The sequence below is a fragment of the Pelodiscus sinensis genome, chromosome 5, assembly GCF_052426305.1.
Source record: "Pelodiscus sinensis isolate ZL-2025 chromosome 5, ASM5242630v1, whole genome shotgun sequence".
NCBI lineage: Eukaryota > Metazoa > Chordata > Testudines > Trionychidae > Pelodiscus > Pelodiscus sinensis.
Genome location: NC_143056.1, coordinates 129,995,274 through 130,018,169, shown reverse-complemented (window position 1 = coordinate 130,018,169; position 22,896 = coordinate 129,995,274). Strand labels below are relative to the sequence as shown.

The 22,896-nt window shown below is 58.4% G+C and overlaps 1 protein-coding gene across 1 annotated transcript in view; it reads left to right on the top strand.

Moving 5' to 3' along the window:
• Positions 1 to 1,594: 1,594 nt before the first annotated feature.
• The window catches only part of SPTB (spectrin beta, erythrocytic), a 98,025-nt gene continuing 76,723 nt past the window's right edge, over positions 1,595 to 22,896 (top strand). Inside the window, exon 1 of the mRNA XM_075928868.2 lies at positions 1,595 to 1,875. The gene's annotated coding sequence lies outside the window, so the exon portion shown is untranslated. The remainder of the gene's footprint in view (positions 1,876 to 22,896) is intronic.

Below are 22,896 nucleotides of genomic sequence, written 5' to 3'. Positions count from 1 at the left end.
TGGCCCCAGGCCCAGTTCTCAGGGCAGTACAGCCAGCGTGGGTCACCCAGGATTCAAAGGGACACGGGGTTGCTTTAGGCCAGCGCTGGGCAACTGAGGCTAGTGAGTGGGCGGCATAAGTGGCCCAACTTCATCTCACTGGGCTGCAAGATGGTCGGAACCAGGACGGGTCTCCCGGGAGAGGGCCGTTTTGCTCACTGTGCTGGAGTACCTGGAATGTGCCGGTGGTGCCAAGTGAACCGTAGCAGCGCTGGGATTGGCTGCAGAGGGAGCGCCCGGCGCTCATCATCAGTGTTGTGAGCAATCAGCTCGCACCTCCCTCCACGTACCCGGCTTTAGGTGCACGTCACTTTAGTAAAAATAGGAAAAAACCGACATGGATGGAAACCAGTGGAATCTGGCCACCCTGCGCGTGGGCCACAATAACTAACATGTCTCCTGGGCCACACACAGAGCCCCGATGGGCTACAGACAGCGTTCCCTCTCATTTTTCCATCCGAGTGTGGAATGCATTTTGTTCTGTGCACCGAGGCATGTGCGGACGTGCACCACCAGTACAAACACATGCTGCCGGCTGTGAGCGCTTTGCTAATCAGTGGGGTGGGATTGGAATTTCTCCTGGGCAGCCGCCCAAGGGCTCTGCTGACAGGGAACAGTGGCCACAGGTTGCTCCCCTCTGCTTTAGGCTCAATGCGGTAGGGTTTGGGAAAAGCCTCCGGCAAAGGGGCACATGCTACTGGTGGCCTAGTCCCCCCACCCCAGCAGAGTCGGGGCTGGCAGGCAGACTGGCCCGGGGCAGGCAGTGACCAAGTGAGGGATTGATAAAACCCCTCACTCCTAAGAGCCAGGGGCTAGTTCCTGCACCTGCCTCACCAAGGGAGCGGGAACTGGGGCAGGGGGCACCCCCAGCTTGGATAGTATGGGGGAGCTGGCATGGCCAAAAGGCACCCCCAGCTTGGATAGTATGGGGGAGCTGGCATGGCCAAGGGGCACCCCCAGCTTCGATAGCATGGGGGAGCTGGCATGGCCAAAAGGCACCCCCAGCTTGGATAGCATGGGCGAGCTGGCATGGCCAAGGGGCACCCCCAGCTTGGATAGCATGGGCGAGCTGGCATGGTCAAAGGGCACCCCCAGCTTGGATAGCATGGGCGAGCTGGCACGGCCAAGGGGCACCCCCAGCTTGGATAGCATGGGCGAGCTGGCATGGCCAAGGGGCACCCCCAGCTTGGATAGCATGGGCGAGCTGGCATGGCCAAGGGGCACCCCCAGCTTGGATAGCATGGGCGAGCTGGCACGGCCAAGGGGCACCCCCAGCTTGGATAGCATGGGCGAGCTGGCACAGCCAAGGGGCACCCCAGACTGGCTGGTGTGGAGGACCTGGAATGCCCAAGGAGCCAGGGGGAGCTGGCATGGCCCAGGGGCACCCCGCTGGCCAGGGTGTTGCCATGGCAGAGGCGGGCCCTGGTGCCACCCAACCTGCAAGCAGCAGCGGCAGCAGCGGCAGCAGCATCCCCTCCCCCCCGCAGCGCCAGCCCCGCCGCACCGCGCCGGGTGTGGCTGAGCCCCGGTGCGGGCCTGCTGCCCTCGGCGCCGCCGCTGCGCTGGGCAGCGCCCGGTGCCCGCTGCTGGCGCTGGCCTGGGGGCCCGCCGTGCTGCATTGCGGGGCGGGCGCCGCCTCCCCCGCCCTCCCCTGGAGCCGCGGGACTATCTGGGCCGGGCAGCAGCGCTGTCCTCGGGCAGGAATGTCCCTGCTCGCCCAGATAATGTTATTTATATCGCAGGGCAGGGCGGCTCCGCGCCGCGCTCCCCCAGCCCCGCCGCGCCCCCGCCTCGCCGCCGCCCGGGACTCCGCGCTGCCGCCGCCGCTCGGCACAGGTGAGTCCGCGCCACCGGCCGGGACTTGCGAGGGGAGGGGGCCGGCTCCGAGGCGCACGAGGGGAGAAAGGGGCCGGATCGGGGGCTCGCGGAGAGGGGCCGCAGGGAGAGAGAAAGTGTCCGGCTCCGGGGCGCACGGAGGGGAAGGGTCCGGCTCCGGGACGCATGGTGAAGAGGGTCCGGATCCAGGGCGCACAGGGGGAAGGGTCCAACTCCGGGGCTCATGGAGGGGGACAGGGCCGGGGCGCACGGAGGAGAAGAGTCCGGCTCCGGGGCGCATGGTGAAGAGGGTCCGGATCCAGAGCGCGCGGAGGGGAAGGATCCAACTCCGGGGCGCACAGAGGGGGACAGAGCAGGGGCGCGCGGAGGGGAAGAGTCCGGCTTCGGGGCGCACGGAGGAGGACAGGGCAGAGGCGCACGGAGGGGAAAGGTTCGGCTCCGGGGCGCACTGAAAGGGGGCCGAACGCAAGGGGGCCGGGTGCAAGGGAGGCTGCAGGGGCGCAGAGAGGGACACAGCCGGGGCGCACAGAGAGGGGGCAGAACGGGGAGAGACCCCCCCCCACCTCCGCCTTGCTCTGGGCACCGGCCCAGCCCTCTGAGAGGGAGGGGTACTGTGCTGCAGGGAGCTGCCCGGAATGATGCGCCTGGAGAAGCCTATTTATAGCGAGGACTTGGAGACAGTTTCCTGGCAAGCAGCTGGCAGGTGTGCGGTGGGGGGTTGTTTCAGTCCCTCCGTGGCCCCTCCAGCAGGGAGAGTTGCTTGAGGGTCCCTCCCTCCTTCTGGGGGTGGGGAGAAGCCAGTTCCCGCTGTTTCCTGGTGTTCTGGGCTCAGGGACCCTCTCCCAGCAGGGCCCCCAGTGGCCCAGTCTCTGGAAAGCTCTGGTACCGCAGGAGTAAAACCTGGAGTCAGTGTGTGTTTGGGGCCTGAGTGCCCTACCCCCCTGGTCACCTGGTTGTTCAGATTGCAAGGCCAAGACTGCAGGGCTGGTCCTGGCTTTTGTTCAGCACCCAGGGTCCCGGGCCTATCCCAGGGCTCCTAGGTCCTGCCACAGTGCGAATAAAAAACAAGGGAACGTGGGTGGAGGCAGCCGTCCTGGTACCAGCCTTGTAAAGGGCTGGTGGGCCCAGCTCCCTGTGGGCGTAGACGCTGTGTACAGCCCAGCTGGGTAGGAGGGGCAGGGTGGGTTATGGAGCCTTTCCCCTGGGGGGCTCCGGCCTGAATCCAGCCGGTTGGTAAGAAGCTGCTGCCATTGTGTGGTGTCTGGCGTGAATGGAGCAGGTCTGGGTTTTGTGGTGGCAGCTGCCCGGAGCCCCTGCCAACCTCCGCTGCTGGCCCCATGGCCTTGCAGGCATCAGGATGGGGGAGGGGTACGCGAGATGGGATCCTGTCTTTGTTGAGTGATGGGAGCTTCCGTGTTTCCCTGGGGAAGGCCAGTGATTGAAAAGAAACTTCCTTGGAAGGTAGACGTGGCTCTTCCCCACCGGGCTGTGGGGGGCGGGGGCACGGGCCGCTCGGTGGCCCCCACGCCGGCAGTGCGGGTGTCTCTCAATCCAGCTCTTGGAAAGTGAGGGAGACTGCCCATGTTGCGTGTGTAGCGTCTGCTCTGAACCCTGGGCCGGGACAGCTGCCGTCCCCCAGCTCGGACTGGCTTCCCCACTCGTCCAGCTGACGTGGCCTGCCCTTCCTGTACAGGAGCCTGCCGTCTCGTCCTCCCGCCAGCCTTTCTCTGGGGCTGTGTCTCTCCAGCTATGGTCACTGTCGCGGACAGGAGCCAGGGAGGGGCTGTCTGGCACCCCTGTCATGTCTTTGGTGGTTACACCTGCCCACATGCCAGAAAACACCCCTCTACCCTCCAGGCTGTTCTTTGAATACAACCGGGTGCCATGCTGGAGCACCTACAGCCCACAGGGACAGGGACGCTACAGGGTGTTTCCTGAACTGGCACAACACCCCAGTCGTTTCTCCATCCCCGAGCACCTGGCAGTCCCAGCTCCGGTGTTAGCTTCCTCCCCGCAGTTAATATCTAGACATCCAAGGTGCAAACCCTCAGGCAGAAGGCTCGAGGTGGTGGCTTGGCTCCGGACAGCTGTGCAGATGCTGGGTTGGATGGGGGTATCCTCCTGACACTGAGGATAGGAGCCAAGCGGGCGATCAGCACTTTCACGCTTCCGGACGTTCTCCCACGGTGCCCCTAGGGGTGTTAGGCACTGCCCCGAGCAGGGCCGGTGCCCGAAAGAGCTGCCCAGGACAGAGCCAGCAAAGAAAACATCTGCTGTTGGGGCCTCCCTGAGCTTCAGATTGGGTGGGCGAGGGGAGCCCCACTCAGCACGCGGTGGATGTGCAGACTTTGTGAGAGAGGCCAAGAGGCCACCCAGGAGACATTCAGGTGCTGCCCAGCTGGTTAGCAGAGCGCCCCCAGCCAGCACCATGTGTTCTTACTGGTGGTGCACATCCACACGGCTTGGTGCACAGAACAAAATTTATTCCACACATGGATGGAAAAAATAGCGGGAACATGGGACCCCCCTGGATTCAGCTTCTTGCTCCACCACAGACCCCCTGTGTGACATTAGCTTGTCCGTTGGTACCCTCTGGCGGTGTGTGGCGAGACACCTAAAGGTGGCGAGCTGCTTGGGGTGGGGAGGAGCCATGCGACTTACACAGCCAGCGAATTCCGTGGGGCAGAGGCCCTGTGTTGTTCTGCATGGGCACAGCACCTCACCCGGCGGGGCTTGGCCTGGGAAACTGAGGCGCCACAAGAAGACACAAACAGGAGAGAGGAAGGGAGACAGGTGCCCAGCACCCCAGCTGTGGTGGCCATGGCTGTGCATGAGGGGCTTTTACTGGCTGTTTTTGGCCTGGGTCTCAGACTGGCCAAGCGCCACCCTGCTCCCAGTTCTGGGTTCTTTGGTTACACTCTTTCCCTTCATCAGAAAGCCTGGATAGCCAGAGCCTGTCCATAGATCCCGGCCCCTCTCTGCTAGGACCCTTGCCTAGGGCAGGCAGTATTGTCTAGTGGATATAGCACCAGGCTGGGCTTCAGGAGACCTGGGTTTAGTCCCGGGTCTGTCACTGCCTTGCGGGGTGGCCTGGAATAAATCATTTCTCCTGCCTTTACTTCAGCTTCCCCATCAGTCAAAGGAGCCTGCTGGCTCTTTAATTATGAGGGCGGATACCTGAGCTTCCGTATAGCCCTGCCCGGAGCCACTGGGTGCAGCTGCGACAGGAACACATTTCATTTTCTGACCCCAGATGCATAAGCCCCAACTTTGCCTCCATTTGGGGGGTGCTTGACCCTCTTTCTCCGCCCCAGGCCCCACCCTCACTCCACCCCTCCCCAAGCCCTTCCCCATCTCTGCCTGTGCCCCGTCCCCATTCCACTCCTTCCCCGAGCCCTGCCCCCATCCCACCTCCTCCCACGAGCGCACCCAGTCCCTGCCTCTCCCCAGCCTTCCTAGAGCTTCTTGAACACTGGGAATCAGCTGTTTGCAGCATTCTGGGAGTGCTGGGAGGGTGGGGGAGGAGGTCGGCGGGGCCGCCCACGCACGAGAGGCACAGGGGGGAAGAGATTGGTGCCAGTGGGTGTGCTGCACCCACTAATTTCCCCCTGTGGGTGTTCCAGCCCTGGGGCACCCACAGAGTTGGCGCCTATGCCCAGATGCAAACTAGCAAGTCAGATAGCGGAGTGGAAGGTAGTGGGAGGGGTTTTCTGAGCTCCTCCCACAAAACAGGCTCCGCCCACATGACTTACAGGCCCTGTCACACTAGGCTATGCGGATGTGCAGGACAGGGGCCTGCTGCTTTCTTGGGCTGGGCTGAGCCCGGCTGCGCATCCCAAAGGCCACACCTGTGCAGCACCAGGAGCCGCCATGCGCCATGAGCCAGAGGGGCAGCCCCGTCCCTTCCTGACATCCCCTCCCTGCAAAGAACGGGGCAGCTCTCACCTGAGAGCGCCGTGGGCGCAGGCTCTCTGCAGACTCAGGGCTGGGTCCACGCGGCCCCCTGGCGGGGCTGTTGCTTCTCACCGCCGGAGCGGCTGACGTCCGACTGTCTTTCGGTGAAAACTGGGATTCTGCAGCTGGAGCGGGAGGCGTCTCTTTGCTGTTCCTGCGCTAATTTCTCCTCTCCTCCTGGCCTGACGTGGCCAGAGCTTTAAAAAACCAGCGAAGCTGCAGGAAGGGGCCGATGGCCTCCACAGACGGCCAGACCCTCAAATGGCGAGAGGCTTTAGACAGACCAGCCGCGCTTTTCCTTTTCCTCTGAGTCGTGCCCAGCCACGGCTGCTGTTCCCCTTGCTGCAGATTGTTTATCTCCCCACACAGGAAATCGAAGGAAGGTTTCGTCTCCACGACACAGCTTCCAGCCACCCGGGGCTGTGCGGTGTAGACAAAGCCTTATGACTAACTCTCAGCGTGTGTAATCTTCAAAGGGATTTCCAGAGAGTCCCTGACCCCAGGGAGCTCCTGAGCGAATCGTGCGGGATTAGCATCTTGATCCCTATAATGCTGTTTTCCTGGGGCAGCCGCTAACAGTTGACACCAGTGACTTAAAAGGAGACCTCCTCCGCCCGGCCTGGCCGCGGGAGAGACGGAGAGGACACGTGAGTGGCAGCGTGCGTTTCCCTGTGGTCTCCCCAGACCCTCTAGGGAGGATTCAGAATTCACACGGATCAAATGCAGCACGAGTCGTGCGGGGGGCAAGTGTTTGATCATCTGTTATAACTGGGTCATGGGGAAATGTGGATTTCCTCTGCAATAACCTGCAATTAGCCTGATGAAAGTCACCCAACTGGCTCTGTGATGGGGGGGGGGCAGGGGGAGGCTACCGTTGCAGTGAAGCTAATCTGCCCATAAGTGCTGGCCGGCGCTAGGCCGGCTCCCTTCCTGTTCAGCCGGTCCAGCTGAGTGTTGATTACCACGAAGGATTCCTCCCCGTCCACCTCATGCGCCGCACTGAGACGCCCACCCCCTGCGCTGGCAGTGCTGTGAATGGAAGCAGCCGTCACACCCGTCAGACTCTGCCCCTCCGAGGCCCGGTCTCTCACACCCTGCCCTGGTGTTTGAGATGGGGCTTGATTTCCCACCCGTGGCACTTCGCGTCGGGGTTGAAAACAGGCCGGGCTCCCTGCGGGCTCTGGGGCTCTGAAGCTCTGTGCAGGGCCCAGAGCGAGTGTTGCTTTAGCTCCATCTCAGGCACCGACGTCTGGTCCTCGTTCTACCGGTGGCTTTGGGCAGGCGGCTCTATCCAGCTTTGGGGTCTGCGGGGTCCCCCCCATTGCTGGAGTCTCTCAATGGATTCAGCCTCGTGTCACGGAGTCATAGGAGCTGGTCTGTGCCGCAGTCCCCTGGCAGGGACCCCTTTAGTGTACCAGGCCTCCAGACCCCACACAGCTCCACAAGGGCACCAGTAGCTCCCCCGAATTAAAATTGGGGGAGTGTTTGAATTTACAAGGGGGTGTCAGGGCCGATGAGGGGTGACACTGTGAGGGTGAAGGTGGGCTGAATAGCACCATAGTTCATAAAACTGGGGGCGGGTTGGGGAAATGTAGGGGAGTATACACCCACATAGGGGGGTGTAGGGAAAGCCATGCCTACGGCTTCCACCCCTCCCTCACGGTCCTCTCTCTCCATGACTCCTTGCACCAAATCCAGCAACACTAGGCCCCCTCCCCCCCCCGTAGGAGGCCTGTCCCATGGCCCCTGGAGCACAAAGCTCCCCCGGGTATATCCAGTGACAGGGGCAGCCTTTGCCTAACGAGTTGCTCCTTGATTAGTTGCCTGGCTGCAGACCCTGAGAGGCCGGAGAAACTCTGCCATCGCCTAGAGCCCCTCCCCACAAGCCAGTGCCCTGGTGTGATGAAGTGGTGCCGTATTCGCTTCGTTCGCTTTGTTACCTTACGTGTGATTGCGACTGTCCTGCGTTAACCTCCGGTGTGCCTCAGTTTCCCTGGGCACTGCACCAGTGGCAACATGGCGATGGGGTTTTGGGTGGGACGGCCTCCTGCAGGCACACAATAGCTGATGCTTTCTGTTACCGGAACCTGGGAGCGGGGTGTGACCAGGCAACACCTTTTGCCCAGGAAGCAGGAGGCAGGGCGGGCTGCAGGGGCAGACTGGCTGCTGGGGAGGTGAGTGACTCTGGCTGGCTTGGGGTGCAGAGATGGGGGCAGGGCCCTTGGCTCTGACCCCCCCTCTCCCCAAGTTGGATGGTGCTGGCTGTTCCTGGTCCCTGTGCTGACCAGTCTCTGCTGCGCTGGGTCCCTGTCACCTAAGACACCTTCTCTCTCCCCACTGGCTGGAGGCTCCTCTGGCTGCGGATGGGGGTGCAGGGCCCGGTGGCTCCCCACCCCTCGGACACACCTGGTTAGCCAGCATCTCTGCTCTCCGTCGCGTCCCTTTGTCCACCAAGGAGAGAGCCCCGCCCCGTCCCCCCGACTCCTTTCCCCCTTGTTCTCCAGGAACGGTCCCACCTCCTCCTGCCCGAGGAGGGTCGTTCTGCTGTGGGGCGCGACCTGCTCAGGCCTTGGGGGAAGCTCTTTGTCAGGCTGCTGATTTTTCTCCTTTCCAGGCCCTGGTGCCCGGGGAGGGGCTGGGGGGTGAGAAAGCCAGGAGCTTTGCAGCAGGGGTGAGAGTGAGGCCGGGGGGCAGCCAGGGGGAAGGAAACCTTGGCTGGAGCCCAGAGCAGAGGGAGGGCTTGCGTTCCCCACCCCACTGCCGAGGAAGGTGGGATGAGCTCTGGGAGCAACAGAGCCCCCCCCCCCAGCCTGCCCTGCACACTCACGGCTGGGGCAGCCTACTGCAGGGAGGGAAGCGACACCCCAGGAGAGCCAGAGCCCAGCAGTAGCCAGCACATGTGTGCGCCCGTCCCTGCCCTCGCCCCACCCAGCCCCTCTCCTAGTTCTGGCAAGGTCCTGGCTACGTGTTTGACACGTGTGTGTGAGAGAGAAAGAGAGAGAGAGAGAGAGACTATCGTGTGTGTGTATGCGTGTGTGTGTGTATGTGGGCGAGAGAGAGACTATTATGTGTGCGTGTGTGTATGTGGGTGAGAGAGAGAGAGACTATCGTGTGTGTGTGTGTGTGTGTGTGTGAGAGAGAGAGAGACTATTGTATTGTGTGTGTGTGTGTGGGTGTGTGTGGGTGTGGGTGTGTGGGTGTGAGAGAGAGACTATCGTGTGTGTGTGTGTGTATGTGTGAGTGTATGTGTGTGTGTGTGAGAGAGAGCGAGACTCTTCTGTCTGTGTATGTGTGTGTGTGAAAGAGAAAGACTCGTATGGGTGGGTGTGAAAGAGAGAGACTCTTGTCTCTGTGTGTGAGACAGACTCTCGTGAGCATGTGAGACGGTGAGAGATTCTTGTGTGTGTGAGATACTCGTGTATCTGTGTGAGACAATTGCGTATATGTCTGTGAGTGAGAGAGACTCTTGTGTGTGACATTCATGTTGTGTGTGAGATACGTGTGTATATGTGTGTGAGAAACTCGTGTGTGTTGACACTTGTGTGTGTGAGAGATATGTGTATGCGTGTGAGAGACTTGTGAGTGACACTTGTGTGTGAGAGAGATGTGTATGTGTGTGAGAGACTTGGGGGTGACACTTGTGTGTGAGAGAGATATGTGTATGTGTGAGAGAGACTTGTGAGTGACACTTGTGTGTGAGAGATATGTGTATGTGTGAGAGAGACATGTGAGTGACACTTGTGTGTGTGAGAGATATGTGTATGTGTGAGAGAGACTTGTGAGTGACACTTGTGTGTGAGAGATATGTGTATGTGTGTGTGAGACATGTGAGTGACACTTGTGTGTCAGAGAGATATGTGTATGTGTGAGAGAGACTTGTGAGTGACACTTGTGTGTCAGAGAGATATGTGTATGTGTGAGAGAGACATGTGAGTGACACTTGTGTGTGTGAGAGATATGTGTATGTGTGAGAGAGACTTGTGAGTGACACTTGTGTGTGAGAGATATGTGTATGTGTGTGTGAGACATGTGAGTGACACTTGTGTGTCAGAGAGATATGTGTATGTGTGAGAGAGACTTGTGAGTGACACTTGTGTGTCAGAGAGATATGTGTATGTGTGAGAGAAACTTGTGCGACACGTATGTGTGAGAGAGATATGCGTGTGTGTGTGTATGAGTCTCGTGCGTGTGACACCCGTGTGTGTGAAACAGATATGCGTGTGTAAGTGTGTGAGTGAGAGGCAGAGAGACTTTGTGTGTGTGTGTCTCATCCATCCCCAGTGGGAGTTGGTTTCTCGTGGGGCCTCCGTTACCCGACCTCTCGTTGTTTCGGGCCCCACCTGGGCGTTCCCCAATTTCCACCCCTCTGTTCTAGGCCTGGCTGACTCAGGGTGGACCCAGACCAAGCCTGCCGGAGAGTCTGAAATGGGGGCTTCCTTCCCTGTAATGCCCTGGAGTCTGGAAAGCTCCGGCCCAGCCAGCGTGACCGTGCTGGGCAGGCCGGGGCGCTGGGCAAAGCGCTGGCTCTCTGTGGAGAGCAGCAGGCGGCAGCTCCCGCCCTGGGCTAGCCCGGCAGTCGGTGCAGCGACGGTGGCAGCAGAAAGCTGTCCTCGGCGTCCCTCTGTCTGTCCTTGCCCCCCCCCGGGCGCCAGCACAGCCGCATCTCTACCTCACTCGGGCCTCCAGCCGCTCGGAACGTGCTTGCGGGGGAGGTGGGCAGAGCCGTGGCTGTGGGGGAAATGACTTTGCCGGCGCCGTTAACCTTCCTCGCTCCTCCTTGTCAGAGCGTCTCTGCTGGCTCAGGCTCCTGCGGAGCCAGGGCACGCGCTTTGGCTGCCAACTCCTGCCCTCACGCCCAAAATACAACACCCAGCTGCTCTGGAGCCAAGAGCCACGGTTCCCAGCCCAGGGCAGAGCCAGACAAAGCCAGGCTGAGTGAGCCGGGGCTGGGAGCGGGGCCACCATGGGGGCTGGCCCACCTACATCTGCTGGGTTTTTCTATTACAGTTATATCCACAGTCCTGACTGGCATCGGGGCCTCCCCGTGCTGGGTGTTGTGCCCTCATGCCTCATTGTGCCTAGACAGCCCACCGATAATGGCACGGCCAGGGAGGAGACAAGGGGGGAGGCGCTGTGCGTAGACACAGATACCCCCTCGCTCTTTTGCCAGCTGCTTCGTTTTGCAATTTCGTAGACTCCAAGGTCAGAAGGGACCCCTGTGATCATCTTGTCCGATCTCTGGTGTTCACCCAGGCCAGCATCTGGCCCCCAAATAATTCCCTGAGCAGAGCTGTTAGAAAAACATCCAGGCTTTTAAAATAGCCAGGGAGGGAGAAACTTCTGCAAGCCTTGGTAAATTGGTCCAATGGGTAATTAACGTCAGTGTTAAAAATGTGCATCTTATTTCCAGGCTGGATTTGTCTAAATTCAGCTTCCAGCTGCTGGATCATGTTAGACCTCTCTTTGCTAGAGGATCATAGGATCCTCGAATTGGAAGGGACCTTGAGAGATCATCAAGTCCAGTCCCCTACCCTCACGGCAGGACCAAGCACCATCTAGATCATCCCTTACAGGTGTCTGTCTAACCTGCTCTTAAATATCTCCAGTGATGAAGATTCCACAACCTCCCTGGGCAATTTATTCCAGTGTTTAAGCACCGTGACAGTTCGGAACTTTTTTCTAATGTCCAACCTAAACCTCCCTTGCTGCAGTCTATCCTCAGAGGCCAAGGAATTTTTCTTCCACCTCTTTGTGACATCCTTTTAGATACTTGAAAACTGCTCCATGTCCCCTCTCAGTCTTCTCTTTTCTGAACTAAACAAGCCCAATTCTTTCAGTCTTCGCTCACAGCTCATGTTTTCTAGGCTTTTAATTATTTTTGTTGCTCTTCTCTGGACTCTCTCCAGTTTCTCCACGTCTTTCTTGAAATGTGGTGTCCAGAACTGGCTGCAAGAGTGGTCCAAGGCGGGCCACGGCAGCTGGTGCCCCATGCAGAACGCATGATCAGCACCCCCACCTGTAAAGCCGTCAATGGGGTGACATCATCATTGGGTGCCCCAGAAGCCCTGTGATGTCATCATCGGGTGCCCCAGAAGTCCCGTGATGTCATCATCGGGCACTGTTGAAGGCAGTGCCTTAGGCGATGGCCGAGTCGGCCTATAGTCACAGGCCGCCCCGACTGGACACAATACTCCAACTGAGGCCTGATCAGCGCAGAATAGAGTGGAAGAATGACTTCTTGTGTCTTCCTCACAACACTCCTGTTAATGCCTCCCAGAATAATGTTAGCTTTTTTTGCAACAGTGTCACATTGTTGACTCATATATTTCAATATATCAAATATTTCTTCCCCATGTGAATATTTATAGCCTGTCACCAAGTCACCTCTTTACTTTCTCTTTGTTAAGCTAAATAGAGTGACCCGCTTGAGTCTATTGCTGTGAGGCAGGTTTCTCTCCAGTCAGTTAATTAGTCTCATGACTCTTCTCTGAATCCTCTCCAATTTGTCAGCATCCTTCTGGAACTGTGGGCACCAGAACGGGCTGCAGGATTCCAGATGCAGTTGCACCCATGTCAAAAGCAAAGGGAAAATAACCTCTCTGCTCCTACTCATGCTCTCCCTGTTTACACGTCCAGAGACTGCATTAGGAACTTGGCCACATCATTGCTCTAGGAGCGTCTGTTTGACTGATTGTCCACCGCAACCCGTAAACCTGAAGAAGAGCTGCGTGTGGCTCCAAAGCTTTTCTTGCAGCAACAGAAGTGGGTCCTGGCTCTGTAAAAGATAATATTACCTCACCCACCTTGTCTCCTGTCAATTTTATATCATTCTAGAATTTTCATCAAAATGTCACGTGGGACCAGGTCAAATGCTTGCCGAAGGCTAAGTGTATGACACCAAATGGGTAATCTCATCGAGAAAAGGTATCATGTTAGTCTGGCAAGTTATCTCTTCCATAGACCCACGTTGCCTGGCCTTGATTACATAACCTCCCTTTAATTCTTGATTAGTCAAGTCCCAAATCAGCCTCTCCATTATCTTCTCCAGAACTGATGTCAGGCTAACAGATGTATAATCACCTGGCTCGTCCCATTTATCCTGTGTAAACATTAGCATAAACATTCACTTTCTTCCAGACTTCTAGAACCTCCCCAGCATTCCACAATGTATTGAAACTCAACATTCACAGGTGAGCGAGCTCCTCGGCCAGCTCTTTTACAACTCTTGGGTGCAGATTCTCTGGACCTGCTAATTGTAAAATGTCTGACTTCCACAGCCACTGCTTAACATCTTCCTGAGATACTAGTGGAATAAAAAAGTGTTATCATCATCACAAGATGTTTTTTCCCAAATGCAAATATGTATTGAACATGTCTGTCTTTTCCACATTAGTCTTTATGACTGTACCATTTTCATCTAGTAATGGACCAGTACTATTGTTAGGTTTCTTTTTGTTCCTATTATATTAAAACAATCATTTTTATTGTCCTTAGCTCTGCTGGCCATCCATTTCTAAGCAGAGCATAAGAACGGCCATACTAGGTCAGAGCAAAGGTCCCTCTAGCCCAGTATCCTGTCTTCTGACTTTAGCCTTCAACTTCCTGAAGGGAGGTTCCAAAGAGGCCGGAGAGAGGCTGTTCTCAGTAGTGACAGATGGCAGACCAAGGGGCAATGGTCTCAAGTTACAGTGGAGGAGGTCTAGGTTGGATATTAGGAAAAGCTATTTCCCTAGGGGTGTGTCTAAACTACATGGCTCCATCGATGGAGCCATGTAGATTAGGCTGATCAGCAGAGGGAAATGAAGCCGTGATTTAAATAATCGCGGCTTCATTTAAATTTAAATGGCTGCCGCGCTGAGCCAGACAAACAGCTGATCAGCTGTTTGTCGGCTCAGCACACTAGTCTGGACGCTCCTGCGCAGGCCTGAAAGCCCTTTATCGACCTCCCCGTTATGCCTCGTAGGATGAGGTTTACCGGGGAGGTCGATAAAGGGCTTTCATGTCGGCAGGGGAGTGTCCAGACTGCCCCGATCTGCCGACAAACAGCTGATCGGCAGAGCGGGGCAGCCATTTAAATTTAAATGAAGCCGCGATTATTTAAATCGCAGCTTCATTTCCCTTTGCCAAACAAACAAATCTACATGGCTCCGTTGACGGAGCCATGTAGTCTAGACGTACCCTAGGCGCTTGGGGAAGCACTGGGATGGGTTACCTAGGGAGGGGGTGGAATCTCCATCCCTAGAGGTTTTTAAGTCTCCGCTTGAAATTTCCCCATCTGGGATGCTTGAGTTGGGGTTGGCCCTGCCTTGAGCAGGGGGTTGGACTTGATGGTCTCTTGCGATCTCTTCCAGCTCTCATCTTCTATGATTCTACGGCAGTGGCCAGTGCAAGGTGCTTTAGATGGAGTGAACAGAACAGAACAATTTATCCAGTGATCTGTTGCCTGCCACCTAGTCCCAGCATCTGGCAGTCAGGCGTTTAGGGACCCCCACGGCCTGAAGTTGTGTCCCTGACCACTCTCTGGTCTGACAACATCCGTGGTCCGGCATGATTTTAGTGAGCCAGATGTCCACTAGTGTGGCCAACTTTCCACAGTCCCATAAAGTTTGTTTCCAGCCACCAGGCCTGGCTCTCAGTGCTCTGTGCTGTTATTTAGCACGAATTCACCCCTAGATGTCTTCTCAGAGCCCAGTAAGCAGTGGACGTGTTGGTAACATTGCTAGACAATATTGACCTCCTGTGGTTTGGCAAATTCTTTGGTTCGGCACCGGTCAGGTCCGAGGCTGCCGGACTAGAGAGGTTCAGCGTATAGATTGGTGATGCTTGATTTCCCTTTCCAAAAGCTGCTTTGATTCTTCCCCAGCATGGCCCATCCTGTGCTTTTCCGCGTGGGATAATTCTGCTCTTTACTATTGTCTCAACCAACTTGCCCACCGCTGTGGAGTCGCAGGAGAATGCTGTAGCACTGCTCCCTTGGAAGCCTTTCAGGACACCGAGGCAGCATGCCTGCTGTATTTGAGCACACTACCGCCGGGGCAAGAAACCGACGCAGCTTTGACCTTCCTGGGTCTAGCCCTGGAGCATTCAGCACTCCTGTTCACCGGGTTTTCGCCTGGACTGTCCGTTATTTGGGTCCCCCATCCAGTAAAAAAAACAGAAAATACCGGACATGTGAAATGTCCAATAGTTCCCGTTTCCCTCTGACGGAAGCCTGGCAGGGACAATTTTCCCCTGCCGCATCTGGCGGGGGAGTGAGGAGTGTGGGGCCATTTAAAGGCACAGCACCTTTTTTTTTTTTTGCTCAACAACTTTGGTCTCCCCTACCCCCTTTTTTTTTTTTTGCTCAACAGAATTTTTTCCCCCTTTTTTTTGTGCGGGGGGTGTTTGATCTGGCAACCCTAAGTGAGTCTGCCTGGATGGGCCTCTTGGAGATGCTAAAGGGTTCTGCCCCCTAACTCTGCAGTTCACCATGACTCTCGGCCAGTGTGTAAAATGGAAGGTTCTTTAGTCTCCAGGGACACCACATAGAAGGGCTGAAGGCCTCCCCTTGCACTCCTGACCTGCTTCCAGCTGCCTGGCTCCTAACATGCCCATTGCCTTTCCTCCAGTCTTTGCTTTCCGGGCAGTGTCGCCTAGTTGCAACCCCCTCCTGGTTTTCAGGTTACAAAAGGTTGCCTCCCCTACCCTGAGGGCCTCAGCAAAAGTCACACACCCGTCCACCTTGGGGAGGCGCGGCTGTAATTTAGGCCTGGCCTTCACTGCAGGGCTAGGTCCGTGTGACCTGCCTTGTGTCGACCTGGCTGGGGAAGGGTCTTCACTTAAATCTGGCTCCCAACGAGGTCAGCGACTTAGGAACTCAGCCTCCCTGTGCGGCGCCCAGTCACAGCCGGCGTGGTTAGGTTGACGCAGTGGCCGTGTAGATGCGGCGTTGCTCATGTCAACCGTCACCGGCTTTCAGGAGCCAATGGCGCCAGCTTTGTGGGGACTCCAGGGCTCAAGCACCCCCCCAAAAAATAGAAGATGGTCCCCACCCTTTTGTGGGGCTCAGCGCCTGGACCGGGACCCCGTATCCTGCTCTGCTCACACCCTCCCGTGAGACCCTGACCCCACTCAGCTTCTTTCCACTGAGGCCCCGCCCAGGCTCCCTTCGAGGCCCCGCCCACGCTCGGCCTCTTTCCCTTGAGGCCCCGCCTATGCTCCACTCCGAAGCTCCGCCCACGCTCGGCCTCTTTCCCTTGAGGCCCCGCCTATGCTCCACTCCGAAGCTCCGCCCATGCTCGGCCTCTTTCCCTTGAGGCCCCGCCTATGCTCCACTCCGAAGCTCCGCCCATGCTCGGCCTCTTTCCCTTGAGGCCCCGCCTATGCTCCACTCCGAAGCTCCGCCCATGCTCGGCCTCTTTCCCTTGAGGCCCCGCCTATGCTCCGCTCCGAAGCTCCGCCCACGCTTGGCCTCTCCCGGCCACTGGCCTCTATATTCTTTTTGGCTTTGTGCTGGGGGTGGGCGGGCGCCGGGCATGTGGTTTGCCATCACAGCACTCTGTTCAGACGTGACATGGTAGAGCCTCAGGCGCTCCCTAGACCTCGACTTGGACCCGCTTTGGTGGTCAGCAGGGCCAGTAGATAATCTGACCTCCCAGCCCTGCCCAGGGCTGTATCACTGATCACTCAGTTAGCAGAACAGTATCTGAGAAGTTCTTATTGGGTGGCCACATTGCAGGGATGGAAGGGGCTGGAGCTTTTGAGGCTGCAGCTGCTACTCCAGCTCTAAGCCCTGAGCAAAAACGCTTTGCGCAGATGAGCCCTAACGTGGGATCCTGTGCCCCTCAATGTTGCAATGCAGCGATTCCCTGGCCCACAGAGTGGGGAGCAAGCTGTGGCATCCGTGAGCACATGGTACCTGTCAGGGGAAGTAAGATTGGTGGGGGGCTGGTGTTTAATTGAATGACATGTGCCTGAGGCTGCAGGCAACCTGGAGCGCCAGCTCATGAGCCATTCCCAGGGGTGTGCTGCTTAAATGTCATCATTAGGCTCCAAAGTGAACACCATTACCTCTTTCAGTGCTGACTGTTTGAGGAGCAATGTCCACTGGAGGTGCCAGCATTATTGAGGGGAGATATCAGGGAGTTGGTTGCTGGGGTAACAGTGAAGGATTCTGGCTCTCCTGCTCTCAAAAAAAGTCCCCTCCATCTTACTTCAACCGGGTTGACGTGCCCTTTTCCCAAGCCGGATTGGCCCAGCGTGGCGCGCACCTCTCAGTCTGAACCATGGGGCTGGAGTGAGGAAAGGGAGAAAAAGCTGTGGCACGGGATCTTTCATTGCTTGTGAAAGGCAGCCACCTCTGGGGCAGAATATGGCAGCTGTTTATTACACCATCCATCGGAAGCCCACACTTCCGCTTGAGAACGCTTCCCTCTGTCGCTGGCTCTGCTGACGGAAAATGTTCCTAAAACACGTGAGAGATTAGCAGGGCAGCTAGGCCCGGACCACTTGGCAGCGCTTTGTGGTGTGTCTTTCGTGCAGCAATCGGGGAGGGAAAAACGTGCTTTGAAAGACCCAGGAAAATGTGATTGGAAACCTCCCTTCCCTCCCCCTCCACTCCTGAGTCAGATCAGACTTGGTAACTGACTAGATTTGACCTTCACTGCGGCCCTTAGCAGCTCCCAGCCAGACTCCGCAGCCATCTGGGCTGCAGGTGGAACGGCCAGGAAAGTGAGGCTGGCAGCCGGCACTGAACCAGGGCCAGGGCGGTGGGGTTCCCAGGTGTCCTCCTTAGCAGAGTGCCTCAGGCTGGTGAACGACCAGGTGGGGAGGGCCTCGTTTGCCACCTGACCCAACTCACAGCCGTCCCAGCCCCACCGTGGGGCACCGGCTTTCTCTTGGATTCCTCCCTTCCTCACACTGCCAGTCAGGGTGGGCCCCGCAGAAGTGCCTGCCCTAGGCTCGGAGTTGGTCTGGCTTGTTGTCAGGCCAGAAGTGCGCACACACACAGAGACACACACACGCACACGCCATTCTCTCTCCGTGCTCGGTGGCTAGCAGCTGGTAGGGCACGCCTGCTATTTGCTGTCCTCGCAAACTGCCCCCACTGGCCTCGCATGCAGGATACTATCCGCTCTTGTCCTGTCTGCGACCGCTGCTGGCCTTGCACATGCACCTAACTGCAGTGGTTTTCAGCCAAGGGCAGATGCCTCCCCCCAGGCGTGCGCAGGGTCTTCCACGCGGGACAGCAACAATTTGCCTAGTTTTACAACAGGCTCCATAAAAAGTGGGTGCGAAGTCTGTACAGACGACACTTTGCTACCGATAATGACGTATTCGTACGGCTCTGTGTCCCGTCCGCTGACATGTGAGCACAAGAGTTGTGATCCAGTCGATGTATTTTACAGTGATGCGGTAAAAAGGAGGAAGTCAGCAATTTTGCAGTACTCGTGAGGCCGGGACACTTTTGTCGTCTTAGGTCCGGTTTTGTGAGCAAGTGGTTTTGAAGTGAGGTGAAACGTGGGGGTTGATAAAACAAATCAGATTCCTGAAAAGGGTGCAGTCATCTGGAAGGGTCGAGAGCCCCTTCCTTACAGCTCCTTTGCCTGTGGTCACGCTGTGTACACAGGTGTGTACACGCCTGGCTGCTCTGGGACTGTGTCCACAATGCAGCCATGCTAGTAGCTAACCCATCACACCCGGCTCCAGTACTGTAGGGAAGGTGTCTTCGTGCTGTCCTCTCCCCACCCGTATTGCTACACACATGCGGCCCACCGTTGTGCTCTCCTGCTGTGAGAATGGGCACCCAGAGACGCTCTGTGCCATCGCCGGGTGCTTTGTGACTACTTGCTCTCTGCTCGCAGTCAGTGCACATGGAGATTCCTCTTTCTCACTGCCTGGCTGCTGGGTCTTGCTCCCATGATCAGGGTCCCCCTGTTCCCCAGATTTGGGGTTAGGAAGGAATTTCCCCTTGGGTCGGATCGGCTGGGCTCTTGAGGGTTGTTTCTTCTGTCACTGAGGCATGGGGAGCAGCTGGCCTGCTGGGATTGGCTGGGCCCCTCTCAGTTCCCTGGGTGGTACCTCGGTCTCTCCTGATCTCTGCGGGTGGCTCGCAACAGGTTCGATGCTTGAGAGCTGAAATGCTTCAAGTCGCTGGGTATCCGGACGGTGCAGGCGGCCTGTACCGGGGGACTGGAATCATCTGATTCCCCTTTTGGCCTGCTGCCACAGAAACTCCTTGGGGTGAGAGCAGGAGAAACGTGATAGCGGAACAAACGTCTGCAGCGCTGTGATGAGGCCAGTGGGTGGAGACTGGCCTGGCTCCAGCTGATGATCTGCCCCGGGAGGGGGAGGGATGAGACCCGCTGCTCACTGTGTGCGAGGTGGCCAGGAACACTCCGACTTGTGACAGCGTCCCCAGACAGGCAGTGAACCTGCAGCCCTCTCTGTGCCCGGTTGGATCCCAGGCAGCGCCAACGTGCTTCTATTCTCCAAGAGGCGCGGTGGCTGGGCCCCTGCTAAGCACGACTGGTGATCTCCAGTGAAACCATCCAGCAGCTTTTGACTGACAGGCCCTTTTGCTGTCTCTGTAGAAATCAGCTTTACTGTGGGGTGAATTAGACACACAGGCTGCCCTCCCCGCCCCCCGCCCAGGGCCTGCTCCTGCCTGCCTGGGCTCAGTGCACCTGCCTGCCTGGGCTCTGCCTGCATGCATGGCGGCAGCCGGAGTCAATGCTACGGCTTCCTAGCTCCAAAGCGGTACAGACCCAAGGGCCAGCCCTGGTATTTCTGATTAGGGCATTCCCATAGGTGTGGACGGAACGCACTGCGAGATAAGCCCGGGGTGCCGCACAGCCCTGCCTGCCCCAGATAAAGGGCGTCGGTTGGCTTGTTTGGAGAGGGAGGGGGCTTTTGCTTCTTTTTGTCTTCTTTTTAAAAAACGCTTGTGGCCCCATCAAAGAGCGTTCCAGGGTCTAGAACAGGGCTCTACCGTGCTTGCCACGGGTGGGGCTGAGTGAGCCATGGCCCACCCACTTTGTACCCAGGCTCCCCCACCATCTCGCCATGCACTCCAGCTGGGAGCAGGGCCAGAGCACCAGGGCTTACCCCCCCCTTACTACCCCGCCCTCCATTTTTGCACCCCCCTCCCCGAAATCTGGGCCCATCTAAGTGGTCCCTTCTGGCTACGCCAGCACGGTAGAGCCAAGGGGGTCTGGCGCTGGGATTCTTCCATTTCAGGGCCAAAAAGGGATAAGAGTGATCTGCAAGTCCAGAGACCTGTCTCACCTGGGCCAGAGACCCACCCCCAAATCATCCCTAGAGCTTGTAGAAAGCAAATCCCGTCTTGATTTTAAGCACCGACATCGCAGCCGGGGTAAATCGTCCCAACGGCTCGCAGCTCGCTCTGTTACCGACATGCCTCGTCCTTCCAGCCGGAATTTGCCTCGCTCTGACGTCCAGCCATTGGAGCCCGTTAGACCTTTCTGGGCTAGACAGAAGAGCCCATTCCGAAGTCCTCGTTCCCCGGTGGGGATGTGGAGACTGGGGCGCGTTGAGTCGGTTGCTGTACAGTGGGATTTCTAGCACTTTCATCCTTTTCGGGGCTCTCCCCTCGCCTGGGTAGCAACATCCTTCTGGAATGATGGGCCCCCCAGCTGGACACAGGATTCCAGCTGCGGGTGCCCCCCAGCCGAAGGCTGCCCCTCGGGACTCTGCTGTTTATGCACCCAGGGTCCCATCAGCTGGTGTGACCAGAGCGTCCCACAGGGAGCTAATGTTCAGTTGACTGTCGGCCACGGCCCACAAGTGTTTTCAAATCCCAGCTCCCTGGGGAGAGGACCCCAGGCTGTAAGTGTGGCCGAAGCTCTTTGACACACACCCCCTTTGCAGGAGCCCAAGAGACCCCGTGATCCAATCGCTCTGTATCTATGGGGTGTCTCCTCCGTCACTGGCCCCTTCCCCCTCGATGTCTTTGCACCCCCTGCGACCTTTCTCAGCCATCAGGTCACTGATGAAACTAACCCACGGAAGGGCCAGGGGCTGGTCTGAGCTGATCCCCATCAGAAACACCCCCGTGGGATGCAGCCTGCCCATTTACAATGCCATGCTGAGACCTGCCAGCCGGGTTTAGGACTCGTGACGCAGGCCGCAGGCCGTTTATATTGTTCTGGGTTTCTAATGGACGTGTCCTGCGGGGCCAAGTCGAAGGCTTGCCCAAAGCAAGGCCCAGCCAAGCTGCATTTGTAGTTTCCAAGGGCTCCCCTGCTGGCAGTGCCGTTGGCTGGCGTGATGTGGCCCTTGCTCCCGGAGGAAGCAGGTGATGCTTCCCAGGTTCCCGGCTGGGACACGAGTGGGGTGCTGGACAGCCTGCCGGCGTCCCCCAAAGGCACTGGCATGGCTGCTGTCCTTAAAGCAACAGTCCCTGTGTGGCGTGGCCAGTGAGACGGGGCCGTCCCTGATTCCTTGGAAAAGGGCCGGAGGTTCTGTGACATCCTCCAGGGAGAGCTCCAGAGACCGGCCCAGGGGACCTGGGTGCAAGACACGTCCCCAGCTGGTGTCAGTCCGTTCTAGCTCCCTGAGAGCCAGACACCAGATCCCCAGCGGCTGGCGTTCATGGGGCAGCGCTCCGGCTGATGCCCATTGGCACGGGCACCGTGGGACCCAACGGGACCCTCTCCCCAGCTGGTGTCAATCCGTGCAGCTGCCCTGCAGACAATGGGAGCAGCTGGTGGGAATCAGTGCCACTCCCTGGGCACCTCTTGCCGCGGAGAGCCTGGCTGGGAACCTTTCCAGAGCAGGGGATGTAGCGCAGGCGGTGGCGCAGCTCTGAGCTGTGCTCCACCGGAGCCTTGCCCTGCCCGGCTGGGCTGTCTGTGTCGGATCCCTCGGGACGGCTGAGAGCTCGGGCAGGTCCCATGGGGAGGCAGGAAGCGGCGGCCTCCTGTGCTGGCTTCTCCAGACAAGGCTGAACGGCTGAGCCCCTGGGTGCCACCGACAGGCAGGAAGTGTTGGTGACAGAAGGGCCCCCCGGCCCGTCTGTGGCAGGTCACCCCGCCCTAAGAGCCTGTAAGAACCCAATCCAGCCCCATCGTCCGGGTAGTCAGGTTCTGAGCCCACGGGGCGCCTCGTGGCCCCCTGGTCCTGGACCTCCCTCCCCTGGGGGTGGGAACCATCTTCTCCTTCCCAGCCCCGGATCCCTGCTGGCCAGTCTGTCGCCGCGTGTCCTCCTTCCAGCCCGCGCTCCCTCCTGTTGTCCCCACGCGGGCGCAGAAGGGCCTGTGTGATGCGCCCCAGCGTGGAGCGGGTGCGTCGCACCTCGCCTCCAGACGGGGGCACCCTCCGTATTCCTGGGGGAGGGGAGCCGAGGGCTTTGGAGTGTGGAAGGGGGCTCGGGGCCGGGGAAGAGGGCTGGGGTTCGGGATTACGAGCGCCAGCTGGGGGTGGGGTGAGCTCTGGGTTAGGCCGGGGACGAGCGGTTTGGGGTGCAGTCTCCACAGGGTCTGCGGCCGAGAGAGAGGACTCCCCGCAGCTCTCTCGCCCCACAGCAGCACTGGGGCTGGAGGGGAGAGGTGCCTCTCCCCTGGCCCTGCAGGGCCATGCTGGGGCTGGGGGCAAGTCCGGGTACATCCGGGACAGGTCCATGTTGGGGCTGGCTGGCAGAGGCGCCTCTCCCCACTGCATCCCTGATCCCCTGTGTGGGGTTGACTAGGCAGGTGTGCAGCCCACAGGGAGCTTAGGCACCAGCGTTGGGAGCTTCCTGGTTCTTCACCCGGCCTGGGGCCCCCAGCCTGGCTACAGAGAGCGATCGGATCCCCTCCACCTGCACTGCCCAGCTCTTCCCGTCTCCTCCCACCGTATCGGCCTTACAATCCCCTGCTCATCCCACTAGCTCATCTCTGGGCCTTTTCTAGCTGAAGTTCATCGGCCTCGGCCCAGGGGACCTGCTTGGGATCGGTAGCGCAGACGCCACCTCCCGCATGCCCAGCGGTGAAAGTGACGTCACGTTCCTCACAGGCGCTGTCCTGTCGCAGCCCGGGGCCCTGCCAGCTCTGGGAATAGCTCTCTGCTGGCTGTTCCCAGCTCAGCCAG